The sequence below is a fragment of the Malaclemys terrapin genome, chromosome 2, assembly GCF_027887155.1.
Source record: "Malaclemys terrapin pileata isolate rMalTer1 chromosome 2, rMalTer1.hap1, whole genome shotgun sequence".
Classification (NCBI taxonomy): Eukaryota; Metazoa; Chordata; order Testudines; family Emydidae; genus Malaclemys; species Malaclemys terrapin.
The window spans coordinates 238,223,310-238,245,790 of NC_071506.1; positions in this window are offsets into that span (position 1 = coordinate 238,223,310).

Genomic DNA, 22,481 nt, shown 5'->3' on the forward strand with positions numbered 1-22,481 from the left:
TGTTTTACAAATCCTACCTACCATCCATGGAACCATGGTGACTGATGTTAATTATATTTTTAGCCTCTAATTCTTTTGTCCAAAATTAATTGTTCCATCATTTTACCTGGGATTGACATCAAGCTAACCAGTGTATAGTTCCCCAACTCATCAATTTTTACCCTTTTTAAATACAGAAAGTGACAGTCCTCCAACCCTTTCCCCAGTTTTCCAAGATTAACATTAGAGGTTTAGAGAGCTCCTTAGCTAGTGCCTTTAGGATTTGAGTGTAAGCTAGCCAGTCCTGTTGAATTGAAAACATTTAATTTTAGCAGGTGTTGCCTCACTTCCTCCTTTGTTACAGATGGTAAACTTTCTGTTCCATCCACAACTTCAGGTGGAATTGATACATCCTTCTGCTTCATTCTCTGTGTAGCCCCATTGACATCGATGAGACTGTACAAATGATCACCAATATGAATAAGGTTGCAAAAACTAGCCCTTGTTATATACAGTCTGTCAGACTGCAAGAATTTGTAGCTTTCAAATGAAATATTTATGGCACAATGTAGCTGAATGACATCTGTGCAACTTTGGTAGGAACATTGTTTTTCTCCCAGGTATTGCAAATCACTTTACTGCTGAAATACTTATGTGATCGCCCTGCACTTATGAGCTTCATGGGCAGCACATTTATGAGCCTCAAAGGCCAGGAAGAAATGAGGATGCATTTTTCACAGTAGTAAAATATAAATAGCACAAAAATAATCATCTCGTCTATATACAAGGGGTCACAATTTTCAGTATACAAAAATTCATTTGTAATTTTTGTTTTCCACAAGAAGCATGGAAAGTGTTATTATTTGACACTGCCGTAAGCACAAAAATACTTGTTTAATTCCTGTTTCTGCCAAATACAAATAGAATATACAGCTAACTATGGATCATACACATGTAGAAAAGATATTTTATACATTGAGAGCCAGATGCCTAGCTTGGGTAAATGCACCAAGCTCCTTTGAAGTCAGTGGAGCTATGCTGATTTACACCAGTGGGAAATCTGTTCTTCATAAGCAAATGCTAAGGCTTATGGTGTTGGTTGTTAAATTCGATCTGACTTTCCTGAGGAGACCAGTCCACTACGTTGATTAAATCGGTGCCTTGTATTAGAATGCCAGGCCATTCCTTAATAAAGCTATCTGCAAATGTGCATGAAAGCAGAAGTAAAATGACTATTTGCATGATAATGATTATGGAATTTCATTTATACTGGCTAGCTACCACATCTGTCAAGTTTTGCATTTAATATGAGCCATAGTTCTCCAAGGGAATTAGCAAGAGACTATGTAAATACATGTCAAAAGTCTTTCATTATTTCAGAAAGAGAAAAATACTAAAGCATTCACAATGTAATTCTTGAAAATACAACCATATTCAATTCCAGCATCCAAACACCAGCTTATGTTCTGTGATATAGAGTGCAGTGGTGAGTTGTCATAGAGTTCATTTAGTTGCTATGAGATCTTGAGTCAGGCTACCTGCCACATTACCGCAATGTGGTGGCGGAGCCATGTTGGTCTTAGGATATGAGAGAGACCTAAAAAGCTAATAGAAGTTATTACCTCACACACTTTGTCTCTCGCGTTACAGGAAGTCATTGTGGCAACAAGCTTTTGGGCCACATTTTTTGCTAATATAAATGGGCAAAACTTGGTTGCAGTCTATGCAGCTGCATCTGTTTACACCCATGTTTTCAATTATGAAAAATTGACAGGCCAGTGCAGTGACTAATTATGATAAATTTAACCTCTATCATAGGACTGTGATTTATAGCTAGGAGGACCCCAAGCAAAACTTCAAAATGGGGCTCCCACATTGGACAGCTTCTCCTTCCTTCACAATCAAAACCATTAATTCTCCTCCCAGCTCTTATCAATTAGATTTACCCCTACTTGGCACTTCTCAGGAGCAGCTCTCCAAAGCTTCAGTAGCCACCTTAGATACCTTGTCACATTCATTACAGCTCTCTCTATGATCCTCTTTTTGGTAACAACACTAATTGGTCCCCTAATGTGCTAATAATTGCTCCAAGTTTGGATTTATATATTTGGTCACCATTGTTTGTCTTGACCGTTATCATGCTATTACACTTTAAAAAATAAACCAATAAAAAAAGTAATGGATGTATATCAAGTTTCCTAGAATCCAGACTAATACCCTTTCCCTTGCAAAAAGTTACATGGGACCTTTAATGGCCGCAAAGGAGCCAAGACGTCAGTTTAACATCTCAGCCAAAAGACAGTCTTAATGCATAATTGGACAGAAGCTTTGCCAGACAGCATGCATGGAAAGGCGGGAAGGCTGCCACCTGCTGACTTTCCAACTCCTGCAGCCCTCTCTTCCCTACAAGAAACTACTAGGCCCATCCCTGCTTAGCTTTTTGAGAGGTAACAAGCTCACCGTCCCTGGTTGTATTGCTCCAGATCTAGGAATGAATGAGAGCAAACATAGGCTCAGTAATGGGCCCATATAACTACCAGTGTATTTAACTATCTGTAGTAGCCTCACCAGTAACACTCAGAATAATGGACACATTGCATAATTATGTGAGTGTCTGTTTTTTGTAAATCCCAATCCTATGTCTGTATCAAATGGTAAAAACAGATAACACTTGCATACTAAGTCTAACATTGGACTGTTAGCAAACAAAACAAAAGAAAAAACCACAACACAGTAGCAGAACCATAAAACTTTCCCTGAGCCTGGCCAGCTGACCGAAAGAGACTAGGGTGACTGATGAAATGGACAGTCTTGAGTGTAGCGAAAAAAAGATATCTAATAGCTTAGTCCTGTTCCTAGCAGCAAATCCTTTACATGTACCAAGGCGAGCCTCTGATGTGTGAGCATCTTTTTGATGAAATGCTTTAATTTTTTCCCAATCACATATCAGTTTATTAATTCTTAAATCAACTATTCATTGCTTTGCTGTTACTGGATTGCAAATGCATGTTCTGAGACCCATTAAAGTGCATTATGGTGCACAGTTCTCACGGCTGGCAAACCAATATGATAATAGTTTGATTAATATTTTCCTTTTCATCTGTGTGTTTTCAAGTCTTGTTGTGAGTTTAGTTTACAGGTGTCGAATGTACTGTCTCAGGCACACAATACAGCAGGATGACTTGATTCCAGGAATAAAGAACAGAACAAAGCACTCAACTGCCTCACTGTCATTTATTTCTTTGCCTGAATTCTATAACCTCATGAATACATTTTGACAAGTATAACAGTTATGGCTTTAGCTAGTTTTATCATTGTCCAAATCTCTTCTGTAGGCTGAGATGTTCAATGCCGACTAGGGAATTTAGTTATATAACTCCCATTAACTTCAGCGGGAGTTAACGTGGCTAAATCACCTCAATTGGCTTTGAAATCCTCATCCTTGTCATTTGGCCATTCTAAAATCTTAATTTTAGAATAGAATAGTAAAAATCAAAAGTTATTTTGCAGTCAGTGAAAATATTTCATTTAACCCTTTTCCCAATGAAAAATTGCTTTTTTTATATATATGAAAATTTTGGGACATAATTTTCAATTTTTTGTGTGTGGAAATTTTCCTATTTTTCAGTCAAAACCCTGAAGATCAAAAACTGGAAGAAGAAAAAAAGGTTTTCTTCTCTCTCTCTCTCTCTCTCTCTCTCTCTCTCTCTCTCTCTGTCTCTCTTGCTTCTGTCTCCCCTTTTTCAGTGAAAAAAGAATAAAGGGCGGGGGAACTGAAAAATGAAACATTGGGGAGTTATGAAATCAAAATCAAAAACAAAATTTAGATTTTTTGTTTTTTATTGAAAAATTGGAACTGTTTGAACGTTTTCACAATAAACTTCAAGACAATAATAATGTTTTCAAATATTTTGAGAGACAAACTTACTATTTTTGGACCAATTTTAGTTAACATATTACTATGCAGCTGTTATTAGGGCCAGGAACTGTGACCTGGATAAAATAAGGTTTCCTTCCCCCAAGTATTTAATTAAAATTTAAACAATGGGCAAATCTGTTCCTTTTTAGAAATTCCAGAAGTTCAGTTAACTTTTTTAAATATTTGTTTCCATATCCCTCTGCATTTCCCAGTTCCAAGTGGGGATCAGAAACAGAAGGGCCACATTACTACAAGAACATTCTTATGTGGTTAGTGCTGCCAGATGCAGGATTAATTGAGAATCTTGGAAGAGAAAATATTCTCGTAATATTTCTAGGCCAATTTTGAAGACTCAAGAGGTCTGAATAAGAATTGGTGAAGTCTGGTATTTTTTAAAAGCTTCTCTGGTTCATCTCATTATTTATCATGCAAGAATCCTCTCAACATAGAATAGATTTAATCTGCCAAATGTTCTGATATATTGGGCATCTATACTCAGGTCAGGCTTTCAGAAGCCAACCATGGCAACATTGGTATCTTTGGAATCCCAGGCCCTGTAACAAAGTGGGACTCACCACCGCAGTGCCTCCAGCTGGCCATCCTGAGAATTAGCTCTCAGCCCTTCCAGTCTGCCTTCAGCTATGGTGTCACACCTCCGTCACTGCTGTCTCCACTCTTTGGACCCATGTCACTCCCTGGACCACAGCATCCTCTTCTGGGTGTGGCCCTCCAGCTGTGCCCCACTCCACTTTCTCTCCCCCCCTTTTGGGGGGGGGGGCTGACAGTCCTTAGTCCTGCCACTTGCCTGGAGTGGCCAACTGCAGTCCAAGGTCCAGCCCCTCGCCCCAGGGGCGAACTGCAGTCTGAATACCGGCCACTCTCCTCATTGGCAAGGGGGCGGGACCCAGGCCCACCCACTACTCTGGGTCCCGACTCAGGGACCCAATAGCTGGCAGCCACCTACTGCCCTCCTCCAACCTGCTGCCTATTTTCCCTGGGCCACTTCCCCTGTAGCCCTCGCACCTTCTCGGCCCTTGTAGCAAGGCCCCAGCCAGGCAGTGGTCAGCCAGCAGCTCACCCTCACACTCTGATGCCCCTGCCCAGCCCTGCTCTGCTCTGCTCTATCTATGGCACTTCTTCAGGCAGCCAATCCTCCTCCCTTGCCTTCCAGGGAGAGACTCCCCTTTGTTCTGCTGAGCAGCCCTTTATATATGGCTCTCACTGGCCCTGATTGGCTGCTCCAGCAAGCCTTCCCCCTATTGGTGGGCTCAATAAGCCCTTTCCTGATTCATGGGTTCTGCACAGCCTCCCTGGTGCTGCTTTCAACCCCTTCTTCTCACTGTGTGGGGCAGCCACCCCACCACAGGCTCAAATAACAAAAGTATTAATGGTATCCTAGAAGATATTAGACCAAACAATGGGGTAACTCATGCATCTTTTTGCTAGTATTTCCTTCCACATTTGAGAAAAAGACTGTAAGAAAAATAATGCCAAAATTATTGTCTTACCCCCACCTATAAAAATAATTACGTTTTGTGATGAAATAACTGCTCAAAAGATTTAATCAGACATTTACATGTCATTGATATTACTGAAATGCAATTTAAGAATGGTACTTTTTTATTACCTACCACTATAGTATTCTGATACCAACCCTCTACATAAAAACAATTCACATGTTCTCTAAAGAAAACAGAAAAAACTTAAGTATGAGTCAGTTTGTCAGGTCATTTAACCAAATTGTACTGAATAACATCATACTTTTTCAATAAGAAAAGCAGTATGTATGCCTCTGTGCCATATGGCTGCAGATCTGGGCCTTGTACTCAAGCCCTATTGAATTAAAAGGAAGGGGATGTTGGTAGGGGACTCTTTGTAAACTCCTGGATTTTGGAATTTACTTCCTGCTCTCCACTTGGTGTGAAATAGTCCATTATCTGTTTATCCCTCAGGCATGCTCCAAGCCCACCTATTCTTATTAGCTTTGGAGGAAGTAAGGGCTCATTAAGACCCCAATTCAGCAAAGCACTCAGCATATGTTTAACTTTAAATACACGTTTAAGTCTTATTGAAGTTTAGTGTGGAATGAGCAAGGGAATATTAAGTAGCAGTAGGGAGATGGTATTACCCCTATACTGCATAAGCAAGGTCATTACTTGAATAATGTGTCCAGTTCTGATGTCCACAGTTCAAAAAATGTTGATGACAAACTGGAAAGTGTTCAGAAAAGGTCTGCAAGAATGACTGAGGGCCTAGAAAACCTGCCTTACAGTGAATACCTTAAGAAGTCAAATCGAAATACGCTTAAACTAGAAATAAGGTGATTTTTTTTTACAGTGTGGGTAATAAACCATTGGAACAACTTAGCAAGGATAGTAGTGGATTCTCTATCACTTCTAGTATGGATTCTCCATCACTTAGAGTCTTTAAATCAAGTTGGACGTCTTTCTAAAAAATATGATTTAGTTTAATCCAAAGTTATGGATAGAGTTGGTTAGAAATTTTCCTACAGAACATTTGTCCATTGGAAAATGCCAATTTGTTGAAAGCAAAATTTTGTAAGGATATGAGTCAATTTCAATGAAATTTCATCTCAGGAAAAAAAAATGGAATGGAGCATTCCAATTCTAGAACATTTCAATGTTTTCAGAACAGAACATTTCAATTTTCCATTTTGAAATGACTTCCCATTTCAATTTTTAAAATGTTATTCTATCATTTAAAAGAAAAGTTGAAATTAGAAATGTCTTAATTTTTATCAAAATGAAATGTTTCAATTGACCCAAAATATTTTTTAACAATTTAGTTTCACAGGAAATTTAGATTTTTTTTGGTTCTATTTTGGAATGAAGAAAATTGAAATTATGGACTATTCCATGAAATAGAAAATCCAATTGCTGCCCAGCTCTAAGATGTAGAAATTACTGGTGAGGTTCTATGGCATGTGTTATGGAGGAGGCGAGACTAGATTATCCTAATGTTCCCCGATGGCCTTAAAATCTATGAATCTATGCCTAAGTTTTTTTCCTAATCAGGGACAAAGACTTGCTCTTTGTGGGCTGGGTGGACTAATATATGTGCTTAAAGCTAGACAATGACTTAGATATATTGCTGAATTGGGGCTTTTTCCTCTAAATATTGGAAAATCTGTAAGGAAAAGGGATCATTCATGTACATTTGGTGGCATTGTCCTTGTATTGCATAGTTCTAGCTTATGAGCAACAGAATATATTTGAAAAATACTGACATAATATTTCCATTTACTCCAGATGTGTTCCTTTTTGGATTGTTCCCAAGAGTAGCACTAATGGAGTTTTATGAAGACCTATGTAATCATATAATCTGTGAAAAAATGCATTCCATCTACAGCTACAACTGAATTGTAACAAATAATTTTTTTCAGGTACTTACAATGGAGAAGTTGTCTCCTTTGTTTAACAAATACCCACATTTGTAGCTATTTGTTCTCTTTGATATTTTGCAATTACCTGGCATCCACATACAAGTTAGTAACATTTACATAATTTTAAATAATTTGTCCAGATCTGAAAAATCTTATTTCAAGGTTAAAACATATGCTTAGATAGATAATCTATCTTTGTTCAAGCATAATTAGAATGATAGTGCTTTAACTTTCTGATTTATCATTCTGGGCCAAACCCTTGGAGACAATGACATTAAAGGTAGATCAATCATTTCAGTCATATCTACATTAGGGAAATTTGTACAGATGCAGCTACACCAATGCAAACCTGTAATGTCAATACATTGTATGAATGCAAAACAGGACTTGTTCCAGTCTGACTTGCTAGACCCTCCAGGATTGTCCTGGAATCTCCAGGAATTAAAGATTAATCTTTAATTAAAGATTATGTCATCTGAGGAAACCTCGAGGAATACGTCCAAAGTTGGCAACCCTATGATTTACTCTTGTAAATTACATCAGTGCAGCTACACCAGTGGAAGCTTCTCTAATGTACAGGGCCTCTCAGTGTTAGGCACAATGTGATCAGTCCTAATAATTCAAAAGCATTATATGGAATGCTATTATCCTTACCTCGGTAATGCCCACAGTTGTTGTGGAAATCACATAGGTTGTGCAATGTGCATAGGGCTGGCCTTACCATGAGGCGAACTGAGGCGGCCGCCTCAGGTGCCAGATTGTGGAGGGGCGCCACTAGGACCCAGAGTGTAGAAAACTGTGTCTGCGCTGGTGCATATGTATTCTCTCTGCTCTAAATGCACACAGATGGTGGAGTGCTGTGCTGGAGGAAGAAGGGCACAAGAGACATAACAGGCAGGCAGGAGAAAAGGTAAGAGGGAATAACAGAAAGCAGCAGGAGCTGCAGGGAGAGAGAGGAGGAGGAGCCTGTGATGTACCTCTCTAGCACCCCCAGGAGCCTGGACTGATTAACACCAGCTTCTCAGCGAGCTTCCTGTTTCCTGCTGCTTCCCTGAACCCACTTGAGGAGAACAGGCAGTCAACTGAAGTAGTAGGAGCCAGTTAGGCCCTTAAGACACTGATATGTTCCCTCACTCAGGTCTGCTACCAGCCTGCTTATTTTTCCCCTTCAATTGAGTGTTGAGAGCCACTATACCTGGCACAGAAAAGCAGTCATGAGTGAAAGAAGAAAACGCCCCTCTGGGGCAGCATTCAGAAAAAAAAAGAAAGAAAGCAATGGAAGCTTTTCTATCTAAGCAGGAGGGAGCTCTTCTGAGATACATAGACACAAATGTTCACGGTGAGCCTTCCGGCCCCAGTGAAGATGTGAGTGGTGAGGAGATGCCTGATCTTCCAGTTAGTCAGAGTGCAGGTGACCTGGCAGCTACTGCAGCAGCCATATCTCCATCTCAAATGGATGTAACCATGCACATTCCTGAAGAAAAGTGTAGATCAGAGAAGAGTGTGGTGAAGGCACAAGAAACAGTTGCTGCTGAGTTTAGTTCCTTAAGTCTAGATGATCCAGGACTGTGGACCCACTTGAGCAGTAGCCTGAGGGACTTCCTTGTATTGCATGGGCCACAGCAAGTGAAAACTTCATGTTCCCCAAAGACAATGAAAATAGAAGTTTCCATCCAACACATTATTGCCGTGAAATCCCCAATGGCGACAAAGTGGAGAGGCCATGGCTTATGTACTCAAAAACCCAGAATGCTGCATACTGTTTTTGTTGCAAACTCTTCCAGTCTAATGTTCCAGCCACATTGGGTTCTACAGGAACAAAGGACTGGAAAAATCTGGCTAGAAAACTGGCTTGCCATGAGAAGGCAGCAAATCACCAGAGAGCATTCCATAGGCGGAAAGAGCTTGAGATGAGACTAAGGCTAAGGGCCACCATAGATGATCAGCATCAAGAGAAGATTGCATCAGTCTCTTTGCTGGCAAAATGTTCTGAAAAGGCTCATTGCCATTGTGAGAATGCTTGCTACCCAAAACCTAGCACTGCATGGCACTTCAGATCAGCTGTATGTGCCAAACAATGGAAACTTCCTTAAAATTGTGGAGCTGATGGTTGAGTTTGATGCTGTACTCCAGGAACATCTAAGAAGAGTCACCACCCAAGAAATGTACACACACTACTACCTTGGAAAAACAATTCAAAATGAGATCATACAGTTACTGGCAACAAAAGTCAAAAAGAAGATTGTGGCAGATCTGAAGTCAACAAGATATTACTCTGTTATTCTGGACTGCACAACTGACATCAGCCATACGGAACAAATGACTTTAATGGTGCGTTTGGTAACAACAACAGAACCTAGTGAAAATGTCCCTGCAATGGTGACTGTCAGAGAGCATCTTCTAAACTTTATTGACATAGATGATACTACAGGAGCTGGTATGACAAATGTGCTTCTTAAAAAGCTGGAAGATACGGGAATTGTGATAGCTGACATGAGAGGTCAGGGCTACGATAATGGTGCCAACATGAGAGGAAAGAACAGAGGAGTGCAGACACGGATCCAAGAGTTAAACCCTCGAGCTTTTTTTGTCCCATGCAGTTCTCATTCATTGAACTTGGTGGTCAGTGATGCAGCATCAGCTTCTAGTGAGGCTGCTGAATATTTTAATGTAATGCAAAGCATCTATGTATTTTTCTGTGCATCAACTCATCAATGGCAAATTTTGAAGCAACATCTGGGAACATCCTCTCTGACACTGAAATTACTGAGTGCCACATGATGGGAAAGTCGAGTGGAGGCGATAAAGCCTATCAAACACCACATTGGGAAGATAGATGATGCCATAGTTGTCATTATGGAGGATAGTGCTATGACAGGAACTGTTCGTGGGAGAACAGTGGCAAAGGGAAATGGAATCACCAGAAACATACATAACTTCAAATTTCTGTGTGGCTTAGTGTTGTGGCATGACATACTGTTTGAAATAAATGTTGTAAGCAAGAAACTCCAAGGTGTTGACCTTGATATATTTGGAGCAATGGAACAACTGGACAAAGGAAAGTCAGACCTACAGTCTTACTAGTCAGGTGAGGGATTTCAAAATGTTCTGAAGAGTGCACAGTGCGCTGAACTGCAGCCCTTCGCCCTGATCTCAGGTTGTGGGTGTGGCGATTACCTTTATGTATAATAGTCCCCCTGAGGAGCAGGAGAGCACTCAAGCAGTCAGATCCTCTCCACCACATGAGTGAGGACAGGAGAATCTGGCTGATAAGCGGGGGATATTTTCTTGCAACGTTTTATGTTAATGTTTATAGTTAATGAGCAAGCATAAACACATCCAACTAACCACATAGAGAAGTGCATATATAATGACCAATTAAGTAATGTGATTTATTATCAGGACTTAATTTCGCAACACTTCTACCCCAGGATTTGACAATGTGTAATAATAATAAATGAAAACACACTGAGGATTGTATGTGACATGTAAAAAGAGCATCTAAATTTTACTTTCATGTGTTTTGTAACTGAGTTTACCAAGCAAATTGTGCTAGATAAAGCCCTGTGGAATTATAACATCCAGGTTAGGGTTGAATTTGGACCACTGAATATAATTAACACAACTATTTTTTATTTTATTTACTTATTCATCAGGCTTAATCCTGCTTGCCTTATTCACATGAACAGTTCCCATTGATTTGGGTCTTCTCTCATGAGTAAGGCAAGCCTTATATAATCCATTATACACTGGATCATTTTTGATCCCTTGGGCTGTAACAGCTTGAAAGATTCTGGGATATGAACACAAAGGATTTGGGATAGATGACGATGGAAAGAAAAAAGAAAGTGAATTGGTAGCCATGGGTAGGAGAAGATGGGGAATACCTGATCAAGTAGATCACATTATTTTGTTGTAAGGACCAATTTAAAAGCGCTGCAAAGTCACAAAAATCATAGAATCATAAAATATCAGGGTTGGAAGGGACCTCAGGAGGTCATCTAGTCCAACCCCCTGTTCAAAGCAGGACCAACCCCAACTAAATCATCCCAGCCAGGGCTTTGTCAAGCCTGACCTTAAAAACCTCTAAGGAAGGAGATTCCACCACCTCCCTAGGCATTCCAGTGCTTCACCACCCTCCTAGTGAAATAGTTTTTCCTAATATCCAACCCAATCTTTTGGACATCCTATCACATAACCTTGTAAAGACTTCAGCTAATCTAGAGAACTTCTTTAGACCATTATAAAAACAACCTCCCATAGATATCCCTCTTTGCTAGAAAAAAAACCCCCAAAAAACAAAGCTCAGGGACCAGATCCTCAACTGGCATAAAATGGACTAGCTCCATTGGTAATGAAGCTAAGCCACTGTAAAGCCGAGCTGAGAATCTGGTCCAACATCTCTTAGCTATAATTCCAGTACAGTCAGAGCTATTTACCCTCTGAGTTCACTGCAATAAAGCATTTCAGCCCTCGCTCAGACTTCACTGACCTATTTTTTATTTCTCAGTCCTGGATTAAAAACCAACTAATTGTTAAAGCAACATGAAGGTTAGGTTGATTGATAACATCTCACAGCTGAAAGAAAAGCTGTACTTGTGAAGAGATGAGATAATAAAGATACTTCAAATATAAGTCAAACAGCAGGCTTCCAAAAGGGAGTGCTAATAGACTCCCAGACAATCAAACCAGACTGGTCCTTTGTCAGCTTGAATTGTCAAAGTGGCCATGTCAGATCTCAGAATATTTGAGCAGCTTCAGAGCTAGCTCATTGGATATACAGGATAAGTAATTCATTTCCTAGGATTATGCAAGTGAACAAAAATGTGTTTTGATCATTGTGGGATAATGCAGGTAGCCGAGCGGTCTTATTCTTATCTGCTTTCCTATCACATCTGTTTTGTAAGGAAAATGGCACCAAAGAAATACAATATACTGCTTTAAAGAACTGTAAATATAAGTGAAAACATTTCAATTAAGGCTTATTTCAAGTTGCAAAATATTTCTGACATTCAGCAGCTTGCAAGACTGTTGAAACTGGATGAGAACCAATTGGCTGATTTGGTAAGCAGTCAGCAGGCCACAGATGTCTGGTCCTCGCAAGGAGCAATACTGAGTTGGCAGAGAACTACACTGACCTTATATTTCTTTTTCATCTCTAACTTCAATGATTCAATTATTTTCTTTCAAGTGACAAAAACCAGCAGAGAAGTGGAGAACTCAAGTCTCTATATTGTGGGCCCCAGCATCTGATACTGCATAATGCTTCACCATCCACAGCTGTGCCTTGAATTTTGTCGATCAGGTACTGCGGTTCTGCAGCCCAAGCGTCACACACAGTACTGCTGCCAGAGTCCAAGCTGTCAACTCATGCTCCAAATGTTCCTTTTGCAAATACAAGCACCTGTATTATTGTTAGGTAGAATATTCTCCAGATGGAGGGCTTAATGTTGTCTGTGATGCTACACCCTGGTATGGGGCCTGATCAAAAAGCCTATTGAAGTCAATGGAAGGACAAGGCCCATAGATAATGGTATAGTTTACCCTGTGTTTCTTTCTCTACCTGCTGTAGAATGTTGAACAGTGAGAGGTGTGCCTCCATCACATGCCGTGTGGTTCTTCTTGATTGACATCAGGAACAGATCGGTCAGCCACAGGGGAAATAGTCTTGCCTTCTTCCATTGGTAGGACCTCAAGACATATTTTTGCATTGTGTTCCATGTAATTATCTCCATCATCCTAGAGACCTACAGAGCTTCCAAAGAAGCTGCAATATGAAAAGAACTGCCATAATTAGAAAAGGGCTTGAACTGCAAAATTCAGATCCAAATCTACATTCAGATTCCAAAACCCACCTTTCCCTAAGTAAAACATGGTTGTATTCAGGGTACTGGTTCTGACCCAGTCTCTAGAAGTAATAATGATTTCTTGCAACCTGCGTTTTTTAGCCTTTTTCATCTCACTAGGAAGAGCTCAGTTTTATCACAGTTGTTCTATTCATAGCTATCAAATTGCCATTGCCCATCTGGGTTGTGGAACTTATCACAGTCTGTTTACTTTTAAATAATAGCTTGTGAAAGAACCAAAAAGAATTCTAATTTAGGAAGGTCAGTTTCACACGTTGTCACTCTCTAAAAAAATGAGTAAAGTGTGGTATAGCTAAAATGTAAGAAATGATACTAATTTAAAGACATACACAAGTTGCTTTAATGCCTTGCACTAGAAATAGAAAATTGCTTCTCAGATCCCAGAGAGATATTTAATGAAGTGTATTAGAAAAAATATAAGGGAAATAATATTTTTTAAAGATACAAGTTTTTACCAATGACATTAGTCCCAACGTTCATTAGCAGTGATGATAAAAGTGTTTTTGACAACATTCTATGCTTATAGAAATGTTTCTGTGCTTGAAGTTCAGTTGAGATGTGCAGAGCTATTCTTGAACATCATCAGCAATCGATTCACCGTGACACTGCTGTGCAATTATGGCACATTAAGTTCCATTAAAGTGCACACATTTCCAATTTTTGATTCAGCAATTAAAATACCTAATGAATGTATATGATCCACATACTTTCCTATCTTTTGCACTTCAAAATGAAAGGACTTGTCAAATAAAACCAGAAATGAGAAGTTGACTGAAGTTTGTACAAATCATGAGTTCACAAACTGTGCCCACATTTTGGCAAACCCATAAGTCCTGAAAGGAATTAAAAAGTCACACTGACTGATCTGTATCATCCTTCACTTGTCAGTATTTCTAGAAGTCAGTTACTTTTAATACATAGCTTTTTAAATATCCTAGAACTCCAGGATGTACCATACCACTTTATTTTCTTTTTATGGCTTTGAAAAGATCCTGGGAATTAATTTCCTTAGGAACAAAAAAGTCAATGGATCATAGAACTACAGAAATGTAGGCCTGGAAGGGACCTTGATAGGCATCTCATCCAGTCCCCTGCTCTCAAGGCAGGGCTAAATATTATCTAGCCCATCCCTGACAGGTGTTTGTCTAACCTGTTCTTAAAAACCTCCAGTGATGGAGATTCCACAGTCTCCCTATGTATTTTGTTCCAGTGCTTAACCACCCTGACAGTTAGATTTTTTTTTCTAATTTCTAACCTAAACCATCCTTGCTGAAATTTAAACCTATTACTTGTCCTGTCCTCAGTGGTTAAGGAGAACAATATATCTCCCTCCTCTTTATAACTACCTTTTACATACTTGAATACTGTTATATCTGTTGAATATTGTCATAATTCTGAGTCATGACATAACTTGTGCATATTAGTCACCAGATTTTTCCATCCATGTAGTGGAACAACTATTCATCTGCCAGCTAGCTCAGAGGACATTGAGGATGTCCTCTGAGAAATTGTTTTTAGTAGTATGAAAAACACAATATCTTTTCAGACCACAGCTGAAAACCCAGTCAAATAGTGTATTGTACAGTGCTGCCTTCTTTTACTCCATATGATTTTCCTATTTAATGATGGACACATTTAATCTACTATCCAGCACAACACAATGTCCATTATATCCACAACAAAAACAGTGTGGATAGGGAAGTGTATAATCAGCTTATTTCACTCTGCCCATATGTCACTGTGCCTCAGTGGGTCACAGCTGAAAATACCAGATTCAGGACAAACTGCTGAGAAATAGGGCAGACTAACAACCCCCCCCCCCAAACTGGTGGTTAGTCTATCATAAGATTATACCAAGCCAGTAACAAAAGTAAACCTCTGTCTCACCATGCTGGTTAACAAGAGTCTCCTTGCAGTCTCCTTAGGCATTCCAACCCTCATCTTACCACCCAGACCCTGGACTCTATGATGAGTGGCTACTGAAAACCAATTTCATCACATATAGGATCCTCAAATTCCAAGAGATCAGCCACATAGCCAGGTCAATATCTAACTCAAATTTTACCCAATAATCACTGTGTTGCCAATCCTTTAGTATTTAATATCTGTTTATTTATAAGGGAAAAGAAGAAGGAGAGAATTAAAATGGTCAAGGAAAACATATACATATAATCATGGCAAAGTTCTTGGATCAGGTTTGTAGCAGTGATGTTACAGACAGCTGCCTTGTAGTCTCTGGTAACTTCCAAAAAGATTGGAAGGTGCACAGTCAATATGTTCCTTTTCATGCAAGGCCAGAGATCAGAGCAGGAAAGGGGCAAAACGGAGATGCTTCCAGGGTCTTTTATACCTTCTCCCATGTGAAGGGACTGCTCTCAGTCTTAGTTTGTGGAAAACTACAGGAACAAGGAGGAGTCCTGGGTCACATGAGCAAGTCACATGCCCTTATATGCTGTGATGACTCACAGGAGTAGCCATTACTCATATTCTGGCTAAGGAATCCACAGGAAGGCTCACCGTGAGCTCTATGGCCCATTGAGAGAGTTAAGTGTTCTCGAATGGTCCATCTACAATGTGCTGGCTAGACTGGATGTGAAGTCTTGTGGGTGTTACCCCAGGAGCAAACACATTTGAAATACTGGTATATAGTCAGTATTCATAATTTTAGATACAACAATGATACATGCATACAAACAGGATAATCATATTTGATAGATTGTTACTTTTCCATTGATACCTTACATGACATACTTTGTGTAAGATTTATCGCAGTTGTATAACAGTGGCAATATTGATGAGATAAATGGTCATATTTCAGTCATACAGCATCATACCATGCAAATGACCATCAGGTCTGATACACCAGTGCTCAGAGGGAAGCACAAAAACTGATCTGTTAGTGCCCTACCAGAGCACACTGAACCACATAGGAAGACAAGTGGTACATAGGCCTTGAAGAAAATCCCTTCAAAAGCTCCAGCAAGGGTGCTGTGATTCTGCACTGGGTTTCCACTTAGTCCAGTGGCGAAATACCACAATTTAGTCTAAAGTCCAGAAAGGTTATTTAACATTTTAAAATGGTTATCTATGAAATTTAGGTACATTATTCTTATTAGCAGTCATATGCGTGATTTATAATTTAACAGGTAAAAAGGTTGCCAGCTGTGTAAATTGATACTGTCCTTTCACTGGTAGACACAGTTAAACCAACCACAGGGATCTGCAAGCAATTTCCCTGTCAAAGGTTTATAACATTCTATCCTCTATCTGATCTCTTCCAACATTTTTGAAATACCTATCCCAATAATATCTAGGGATTGGCTCAAATATTATATCCATTATTCTAACGTTAGACCAGTTTTACTCTACTGTAGCTTGTAGTGAGGTGGAGTAGCCGCCCACTGACCCAGAGGGGGAGGAGTCACTCTGTGATCCTTGGTGGGCGGGGCCAGTCTGGGCTCGCCCCTCCTGCCGGAAGTTAAGGGGCAGGACAGAAAGTATCAAGGGTGGGGGCTGGAGCTCAGTTGGGCTGCAGCTGCCAGAGGAGACAGACGCCTTCTGCCCACTCCCAAGGCTGAAGACTGAAGGGGAGCCCCACCAAGCTGAGGACTGGCCAGAGCTGCTGCCGCCACGAGCTAACCGAGACACCGGGGAGCTGCTGGGACAGCCTCTGAATACCTACTCTGAGGAGATGGAAGACAACTATGGATCCAGGTACATCCCAAGGGGAGGGGAGGAAGTGGCCCAGGGACAGCCGACTCCAGACTGGCTGCAGAGCTGCCTGAAATGCAGTCAGCATGTTGTGGCTGGATTCCCCTCTGGCCCAGTAGTGGAACACTCCACAACTCTTAGAGCCCAGGCAGGGACCCAGTGGAGTTGGGTGGGCCCAGTTTCCCCTACCATCCCACTCCTGGTGGCAGCCTACTGACCTTAATCCAAGAGGCCTCCATTTGTCTGCTGTCTACCTGAGCCATGTAAGGCAATAGACTGCCTACTGCTCTGCTCTGCCTGGCCTGAGACCAGAGCCCCTAGACTGTTTGGTACCCCACCATGCTTGAGGATCTGGGTTCCTAGACTGATTGAGGCCCTGCCCCTGCCTGAGGGCCAGAGTGCAGACTGCTCATTTGCCATGCCCCTTCCTGAGGGCCAGAGCACACAGACTGCTCATTGTCCTGTCCTGCCTGAGGGCTGGAAACTCCTAGACAGTTTGGTGCTCTGCCCTGCCTAAGGGCCAGAGCCTTAAACTGTTTACTACTCTATTAATTCCCTGACTGTGGGTGATGCCCACTGATGTAGTGAGTGGACTGGCCTCCCACTAACCCATGGGGGAACATGGGGGAAGGACTACTGCTAACCCACTACATAGCTTCATCGACTTCAAAGGAATTAGTTCTGATTGGCTATTTCTACATTGTTGTGGACCCATATGTGTTCTGTATCATGCTGTTGCGCAAGACTGAAATGTATTTAGGGTATAACAATACAACTGAAATCAGGTGTGAATTCAAGTTCCCAAATATTGAGAAATCTGGCAGGGCAGATTGTACAACAGAAACAATGGACGTAGATAATTGCTTCTTTATATAGTGAGTCAGTGGCCCCAAAATAGGATTTGTCTAGAATTAAATAGTGACTAGGAAAAATATAATAAATGAGAAAACAAACCATGTTATAGTGAAATCTGCTCTAATACTGAGCCCTTACCCATGGTCATCTGTAAAAATGGACCTAGTATTTCAAGGTCTGTAGAAACTTCTCCATACTAATGGCACTGTGTTATGTAGCAACATGGTAGTAAAGTACAAAAAAAAAAAAAAAAAAAAAGCCATCCCGCTGATGGCCTTAACTAACAGGTTTCTCCATGTTACAATTAATGGGGCCAGATTCAACCCCACTTTATGCTGGCTTCTGCCAACATAAATTCTTACATAATAATGCTTATTTCCTATATAGGGCTTTTTATCAGTAGATCTCAAAGCATGTTTTAAATGTGTTTATCCTCATATTACCCCTGTGAGGTGAGGCAGTGCTATTATCTCCATTTTACATAGGGGAACTGAGGCACAGAAAAGCTGTGACTTGCCCAGCATCGTACAGGAAGCCCATGGAGGAGCAGGGACTTAAAGTCAGTTCTCACATGTCCAAAGCTAGTATCCTAACCACTGGACTATCCATTACAGAACCTGTGGAGGAAAGCCCACCAGGGGAGCTTTTGGTGGCATAAACTGAATTCTACTGGAGAGCCCTTAAAGGGCCATGTAGCTCAAAAAGTGGACAGCACTATTTAGAAAGGTCTACAGGCTGACTCAGTACATCCTTTCAGCATTACAGGGTTCCTATGGAGCCCCAGCCATAACTTCCAATCCTAGCAGATTACCCCATAGAATGATGACAAGGCAGGCCTAATTGCAGTTTCCCTCCATCTGGATGTATCCTTATGGGACATGGTGTAATTAGCTGGTGCAAATTTGCACCTCTTTGCACCATTTTTGGTGAATCTGTCCCCATAGCCAGTGGTCTGAAAATCAAATATATTTCTCATAATGAAAATAAAAATTACTGTCTTAGACTGGTGAAAAAAGAATAAGGAAAGTACAAAGAGGATGAAAACCTGGAGATGCAGCTTTCATTGCTTTGTTTCCACTCACTTTAGTTGAGCTATTCCATTTCTGTTTTCGTTTCAACAAAGGCAAAATTCCCTTTTTTCCCACCGGGTGGACCACAGATCTTTACTGACACAGCATAGCCTCCTGCTGTTTGCAAATTTCCATTGATCTCAGGGGGTTTATACATGCAGAGCAAGTGCACTACAGACGGGCACTGCAGAGGAGAGCACTGGTGTGTGTACTGGAGGAAATAATCTTGAATTGGCAATGGCCATCTCTGATTGGCCATCTCTAACATCTGTGATTCTAGGAAATGGTGTGCAGCACAGATCTGAGAGGAGAGTTTTGCATTGGTCTGTACATTTAATACCATAGTTCATATCTGACCTTGGAGGTCATTCACCACCTTTCTTACAGTAGTTTAAATCAGTGTGCCTGGACTATTCAGTCCATGCACGACAACCTCTAAACTGGATAACTGAAGCATCCTCTATTTGGGGTTGTCCTTGAAAACTGCCTGTCTACCTACACTGATATATGTTGATGCTGCCCTGTGGCTGCACTAAATAGCATCAGGGACTAACATCATTCCTCTTAGGTACTGCACCTGACACACTGTTCAGTTTAACTCAATAAAAGGGCCCTTTATGACAAACCAGCCCACGAAGCCTTGTTCTGAGGGTCATTTGAGTTTGAAAAGAAAATGTAGAAGTCCAGCTCTTTGGAATATCTTACTAGTGGAAATGTCCTCCTCTGAAATGGATTGTTAATCTCATTTCTTCCCATCATTCGTTACCATTAATTCAGTCAATCAACAGATTAGAAAGAACTGGAATTAAACTAATTTATCAAACTACAGACTTCACCACTCCTGCCATTTTGAAGTTGGATTTAAAATTACAGCATTAGCATCCAGCTGAAACTGTAAAAATTCCAGTCACCTGATAAATATTCCAAATATAAAAATATAAATGGCACAAAAATAAAGTTCAATCTTCAATATCTTCTCTGACACATTCAAATTTGACTTACAAGAGGACTACACCCAGTACCGTGCTGAATACCCAGAACTCCTGTTGACTTGCAATTCCAAGTGAAGCCTATAGGAGGTGCAGATGCTGGGCAATTGTCCAGATGTGGCACAGCAAAGTTAGGACAGTTTTCTTTTTTTTCTTAAACCGAGATGAGTTGCTTTTTGCTGTTAGCTACAGACTAGAATGCTTTCTACTGCACTGAAGTTGCCAATATACCCCACCTTGAGGACAATTATTCATAATGATCTCTCTTCCTTCAGTTCTCATAATCCCTGTAGTTATGCTAGTTTGAGTCCTCGTTATGCAATTGCCAGATTCCATCACATTGAATTTACAAAACAGATTGTACTGCAGTATTCAGCAGGCAGGATTTGCATAACTAATACACTATCCTTTAAATAGAGAGACAAGGTGGATGAGGTAATGTCTTTTATTGGACAAACTTCTGTTGGTGAACGAGATAAGCTTTTGAGCTATACAGAGCTCTTCTTTAGGTCCAAGATATTACCTCACAGGCTTTGCCTTTTTAATAGCCTTGGACCAACATAGCCACAACAACACTGCAAATAGCTTTCAAATAGACAGATGGCTAGCTATAGATTAATCTAATATATTTACATTCAAATGGATCTTGGAATTGTATCATTTGTTAGTCATTCAGATTCATTTATTTTATGTCAAATTAAATTTGCATTAAACAAAATTTTGATATGATGATTTAAATGGATAATAGAAAACAATTAAATACATAAAATACAACAGACCACGAAGTGTTATAATTCAATGGTCAGACAGAAAGGAAGCGTAAATATACTGGAAGTACCAGACAGTGTAGGGTTAGCTATAACTAGCTTCATAGCGCTAGTATTAAATTATAATTCAGACCCTGTTTCAGTACAGAGCTTTGCTCTTAATTTTATGCATGTGCTTAACTCCATCTGTATTCAGAAAAGCACCTGAATGTGTGATTAATTTTAAGCACATGCTTAATTTACATTCATTCAATGGAACTACTCACAAGCTTAAAATTAAGCATGTGCTTAAATGCTGTGATGAACGTGGGTGGATTTGAACATATGTTTATCTGCTGTGCTAGAGTGGGGCTTCAATACTTTAGTTACTGGAAAATCTTTACTTCAGTATTCAGTAGTGATGCTAGCACTGAGCTTTTGAACAATCTGACTAGCAAGTACTACCAACATATGGAAATCCATCTTTAATGAAAACAGTACCAGACCTTATAAAGAAACATCTGAGGGTCCCAAATGAAAATTATACATTTGTATGCAGTTGCTTATTTCACCTACTGTAAGTTTCCAGGACTCTTACTCAATATGAAAAGAGACTTTGGAGACCTGTAATCTCCATTAGAAAAAATCTTATTTCCTGTTATAGTAGCATTAGTTTCATTGTGTGATGCAAATAACTTTGGCAAATGGAAATGAATACAGTAATCTGTTTATATTAAATAGCAAGTTATTGGCATATGATTACATACCATAGAATTGAGATTCAGTGAACTGAAGTTCTCAGAATCCCATTCAGATCATTGAATTATGAGATGACTACATATCTTACTGAGGAGACGTGAATTAAAAACAGAAAAAGAAAACTGAAGCATCGGAGAGAGTAAATATAAGAGTAGAAAATGGGAGATCTGTAATTTTTCATGACTATTATGTGACCCTCTGTCTGCTTGATAGTTACTGTGCTGCCTGCTTATGAATAACTAAGTTCTAAGTCATTCTTAGTTGGTTTCACATATCTGCAGAACCAAAGTCAATGGCTTTAGATAGCCCAGTCACAAGTGCTTAATTGACTATTCAAGTGTCAAGGACTTTGGCGTGTTGTCTCTGTCCATGCTGGGTTCAACAGCCTCCTGACTTGTTCAACAGGTGGTATAACGGGACAACAGGTGGATATAGAGACCAAGGGGCACGCTTGGTTTTAAAAAGACACACTTCCTAAAGCTCAGTGAAGACAGAGAGGAAAGGTCTGCAGGAAAGCAGAGAGGATCCTGGGTGCCCAGAAAAGCAGGCTAGTTAGGTCTGCTGAAAACTTGAGGGAAATAAATGCTAAGCTGTAGATAACATAACACACATAGGGCTTTTGATGTTTTAAACCTTTTCTTTCTGCTTGCTATGTTGCTCTACGTAAATAAATAATACTTTGCTTTGAAGACACTGTCTGGTGTCACTGCAATTTCCTGCTGATCATAGCTCCCAAAGGGAAGCATCTGGTAAGTGCCAAACCCAGTTGGGTCTGCTAAGGAGACCCAGTTGGAAAGCAGGGAGACATTGAAGGAGAGGTCAAAGGTAGAGCTAACCCTGTAATCATGACTCTGTAAATGAGTGAATATTGTTAATTTAACATGTTACTATACTGCATTATGGATTGTTAACTCACTCTGGTTAAAATAAATTATTATTTATTATTTGTATAGCACCAACAGTGGGTTGGGGTCTGTGATGGGTTGGGTCACAGAAACCCTCTTGGGAACTGCCACCTGATGAGCTGGAACTACCTTTAAGCCTATTTTCCCTGGCAGATTGGGACTTCAGTGCCTTTCCTGGTTGTGCCAGACATGCTAGCCTGCTACAAACACAGGCCCAGGTCTGAACCACAGCCCCCAAAAGCTGCAGGCTTAACTGAAAACAGCTTAAGAAGTGCTCC